The sequence below is a fragment of the Orcinus orca genome, chromosome 7, assembly GCF_937001465.1.
Source record: "Orcinus orca chromosome 7, mOrcOrc1.1, whole genome shotgun sequence".
Taxonomy (NCBI): Eukaryota; Metazoa; Chordata; class Mammalia; order Artiodactyla; family Delphinidae; genus Orcinus; species Orcinus orca.
In genome coordinates this window covers 77,222,448-77,227,279 of record NC_064565.1, presented here as the reverse complement: position 1 = coordinate 77,227,279, position 4,832 = coordinate 77,222,448, and the positions used below count along the sequence as shown (strand labels likewise).

The following is a 4,832-nucleotide window of genomic DNA, read 5'->3' as shown; positions in this document are numbered from 1 at the left end:
CTTCCCCTCCCCACCTCCCCCTCAAGCAACCAAAAGTCTGTTCTCTTGAAATTCAGTTTTGAAATTCAAGCATCCGGTCCTTCACTGAAAAGAAGAATGATTTTAACGAAGTTAAAGAACTTTAGTTCAAACATGCAAAAGATTCCAATAACATAAGAACTATAAATAGGAACTGTATTTCATGTGCAGATTTGTACCTTTCTGAAGCCCGTTCTTCCAGAGGGTCATGGCCATACCCTGGAGACCATTACCCTGACAATGGTGGTTGGATTTTTGTCCTGAAAGCATCTTCTATCTTATCTGTCACTTCTCTGCCCACGACCCCCGCCTACATCTTTCTACGGTTTATCCTGTTGACTTGGCATTTTACTAATTGGAAGTTTCATGTCATATGCCACTTTGGAGATTTCACACATATGCTCACCTCTGAATCATTTACCAAACTGTTTTCATAAGAATGCTTTAGAGCCAATCCCTGGCTTACCCTGATGTTTAAATCTCTTCATCCAGGTGGAATGGAATGTTAAAGTGGAAGTTTCAGCTGAGATCCTAAGGTATCAGGTACCTAAGGGAATTGTTAATTGATGAATTTTAGATTTACAACACTCACATCAAGGGCATAAAATGGTGGTTTTACTCTGCATTTGTAGAAGTATTTTTTTTAAGAGCGAGAGAATTGTGAAATATTACTTCCCCCTATATTTCAAGTCAAGAGAGAATCTTAAAATGAACCAGCAAAGTGAACTCTTCTTACATAAGAGTAAGAAGAAAAGCCAAGTTTTTACAGAGAAGCAGGGGAAGGACCAGACCCACTGAATAAATGTAAGTGGGCAATTGAAGAGAAAAGGAAAATTGTTTTTCTAAGTACATTCCACAAGTTAGTGCTTGTTCAGTGTACTAATACATGCAAGTGCCCATTTATCCTTATCCTTTGTTTAGTGCTTTTAGAGCAGTTCTTTACCCACAAAATATTTTCCATGATGATTTTTGGGTTTTTTAAGTGTTTTTAGTATAGAATCTTATCAAAGTGTACTAAAACATTACATTTGTTGTTGTGCTCTAATTAAGATATTTAATTTTGCTTTCAAAGGAGTCTAACACATTATTTAGATATGATTTCCCCTTAATGAAATAAAATACATTTTCTATCAATATGTAAAGTTTGTGCAAGTTTTCAATGATCTTATACTCCGTGGTAAATTATATCAATAAAGCTTAGATAGACATAAGACTGTGCTGCTCTTCCTGCCTTTTAAAATCAAAAGACAGAATAATAAGCTAAGAAAGAGAAGTCAGAGAGGTAGAGGTCTCCGAGAAGCCAGTGGCAGAAACATTTAAAGAAAGTCAATAGAGTCAGATGACGCAGAGACATCAAGAAGGACAAAACCAGAAATTATTGTGATTTAGGGAGTCAGGACTGACCTTTTTTGAATGTTTTTGAGTGGAGTGGTAAGATGAGATACAACAGTGAAAAGGCTGAGGAGCAAATGAGGGGTGAAGTAGTGAGGATAAAGATGTACGTATAGTGCTTTTTCCAAAAGTTTGGTGTTGGAGGACAGAGTAAAGAAAAGGTTTAGTGTTTTTTAAGTCAGGAGACTTGAGCCTACATGGCAGCTGAGGAAAACAAGCCGCAGAAAGCACAGGAGTAATGGTGTGAGCATGTAAATGGGTATAACTGGGCCCTGGAAAGGGAGAGGAGGAAGTGCCCAGGAGGATGGAGCAAGTCTGGAAACAGTATGTCTTCTATACACGAGGGAATATGCAAAGACAGAGTTAAATCTGAGGTGGAGAAGGTGGAAGGTGAAGTTCACAACTCGTGGTCTTAATTTTCTTTGAGATTTGATGGTAAGTTCATCCACTGAATGGGTGTGTGAGTGGATTAAGGTTGTGCTCTTCACAGGGTAGAGTGGAAGCTGAAATTCCTGAGGGGATGCCTTTTTCTAATTCTTACAAAGGTACCATAAAGACTAACCACAGCCTTTGGTAAGAGCCTTAGTAAGAGTGGTGAATTATTGGAAAAATATGTTTCTAAGGAGTTATCCTATAAGTTGTTGGTTAATTAGTTGTACAAGATGTAAACATTATCACAATTTGACCTAATCATTCTAATTTAGTTGTTCAGAAGAAAATTTGGGCTTGGAAATCCTCTGATGCCTCCTAAAGGGAGACAATTAAATTTGTACTTGTTATATATATATATTTTTTAATTTTATTTATTTATTTTTGGCTGTGTTGGGTCTTCGTTTCTGTGTGAGGGCTTCCTCTCGTTGCGGCGAGCGGGGGCCACTCTTCATCGCGGTGCACGGACCCCTCACTATCGCGGCCTCTCTTGTTGAGGAGCACAGGCTCAGTGGTTGTGGCTCACGGGCCTAGTTGCTCTGCGGCATGTGGGATCTTCCCAGACCAGGGCTCGAACCCGTGTCCCCTGCATCAGCAGGCGGACTCTCAACCACTGCGCCACCAGGGAAGCCCCTGTACTTGTTATATTTTAACTGGACTCTGTCATTTAGGGATTTTAAAGAGTCTCTTAGTATTGGTTTTTGAGTCTCTCTAGACGCTTTTTTCTTGAGTTCCTTTTTGACAGCTAGATTTTAGTTGATACGTTTAGCACCCGTACTTCTGTGATATTTTGTGAAGGCAAACGTTGCACTTTTTTTTTTTTTTTTTTTGCGGTATGCGGGCCTCTCACTGTTGTGGCGTCTCCCTTTGCGGAGCACAGGCTCCAGACGCGCAGGCTCAGCGGCCATGGCTCACGGGCCCAGCCGCTCCGCGGCATGTGGGATCTTCCCGGACCGGGGCACGAACCCGTGTCCCCTGCATCGGCAGGCGGACTCTCAACCACTGCCCCACCAGGGAAGCCCCAAACGTTGCACTTTTTGAAAGTTGCCTTTCCTCCTATAGCAGCCACTTTTGTATTGCCAGTTGGGCATTTAGGTTTTGTTTTGTTTTTTAATTCCTGAAGAACCTGATCTTTCTATCCATGGTTTAATTTTTTTGTGTGTGCTTTAAGGTTCTTTCAAATGCCCCATTGTTTTCATTTTTTTGACTTTTCTCTTAAACAATGCCCGTATACTGTGTTATTTTTTTTTTTCTTGAAGTAAATTACTCCATATGGAACAATTGGAATTGTCCTTTTCCTACCAGGATGTTGAATCATTCAAGATTTGTCTGGTAGCTTGAGACATCAAGTAGGCGAGTCATAGGGTTGGGCACTTTTTTATGAGCTCACTTCTGATCTTCTCCTGTCTCACAAAAGGTGTAGCAGATACTACACAAAAGGTGTAGTATCTCCTGTCTCACAAAAGGTGTAGCAGATACTACACAAAAGGTGTAGCAGAAGGCAAGGAGAAAACAGGCTAAAAGTAAAAAGAAAACAGGACTTTAGGCTTGATCCCCTAATGTAAAGTCCTTACCTCTGCATCTTGGGTTACTCTGACAATTCCACTCATCATCCTTACTTTAATGGTAAACTTATATTAACTCAGTTTTCTTAAGGTGAGTCCATTTTTTGTGCTGAGGACTTATGGAGAAGAGAGGTGGGGTGAAAAAGAGTTGCTGATCATCTGAACTACTGGTCCAGTTCAGAGTATGTGTACATATACACATACTCTGAACACAGTGTGTTACATATGCAGTGGTTGAAAGGGATTACAGAGGGTATGTTAATCCAGGTCTCTTGGGAAGCAGACAAGAAGAGACTGGATGAAAATTTTTATTTAAAAAAAGGCCTGTAAGGGAAACAGTGAGATGGGAGTGGCCAAGAGAGCCATCAGACCATAATGCAGGTCTACCTTTAGATAAACTGAGAAAGAGAAGGAAGGGAGGCGGGTAGAAACATCTTAGACTGCAGTGCAGTTCTAAGAAAGTTAGGTAAGGCTGTCAGGAGTCCTTAGGCAGAGTCACCTTATGGGGAGTCCTGTGCCCTTCTGGAAATGGACCTGCTTCACTCAGTCATTGCCTAGGAGCAACCTGTGAGAAGCGTGGTTTCAGCACAAATGCAGTGATATTCAGAGCACAGCAGCTAGGGCTGCCAGTCAATTATGCTTCCCGGGGTTAGAAATCTGAAAGTCAAATTTTCATGGCTATTACTTATCCACCCCATTCACCAAACAGATCCAATTTTCCACATAGGTTCAGGGAGCAGCAACTTCATGGTTATCATGGACCCATCTTCCTAGGGGGAAACAAAGAAGAGGGAGGTTAGTGAGATGAACTACAGACCCTGTTACTGCAGTAGATCTCAGAAAGGCAACTGGTACTTATTCTCTCACTCCTCCAGATAGTGGTGATAGCTGAGGCTCTGTGATCAGGAAAGGCAGACCCTAACCTAGACTAGGTATCTATCCCTTGCACATGAACCAAGTCCCCAACGTAGTCAACATTAACCATCAAATAGCCATCTGGTTTCTTTGAGAAATAAATAGTGCCTTACTGGGGGCTCAACGTTGGTCTCTGTTGCTAACAGTCTGGACATTCAGAGACAGCAGTTGCTAAATTAGTCTCCATATATGGTAGGCCATGCTACTGGGCCCTTATATAGCCTCCATGTCTGCCACCATGGTTATTTCATTCGTGTACCCATTGTGACAGTTGTGTGATGACCAATGACAAAGACTGGGTAACATGAACTAACTAGTCATTTTGTCTATTTAGTTGCTGAGAACTTCTTTCACGGTAGATGCTTTTTCATGAGCATTAATGTACAATACACTTCATGTCCCCTCCCACATGTTTGCTCACATACCTTCTAGCCTATACCCCCGTATCTCTAATCTTCCAGTGTTTTTCTTTCCAGATCTCTGATGGCCAGGCCATTGGCTACTACCCAGGAA

General features: G+C 41.5%; 1 long non-coding RNA gene across 1 annotated transcript; it reads right to left on the bottom strand.

Annotated features, from left to right (window-relative positions):
• Window positions 1-3,287: 3,287 nt before the first annotated feature.
• LOC125964969 (uncharacterized) lies at window positions 3,288-4,497 on the bottom strand. The gene is made up of 3 exons (XR_007478357.1): window positions 4,433-4,497; window positions 3,904-4,174; window positions 3,288-3,356 (listed from the first exon to the last, which is right to left on the bottom strand). It is a non-coding gene; the product is annotated as an uncharacterized LOC125964969 (long non-coding RNA).
• Between the last annotated feature and the right edge of the window lie 335 nt (window positions 4,498-4,832).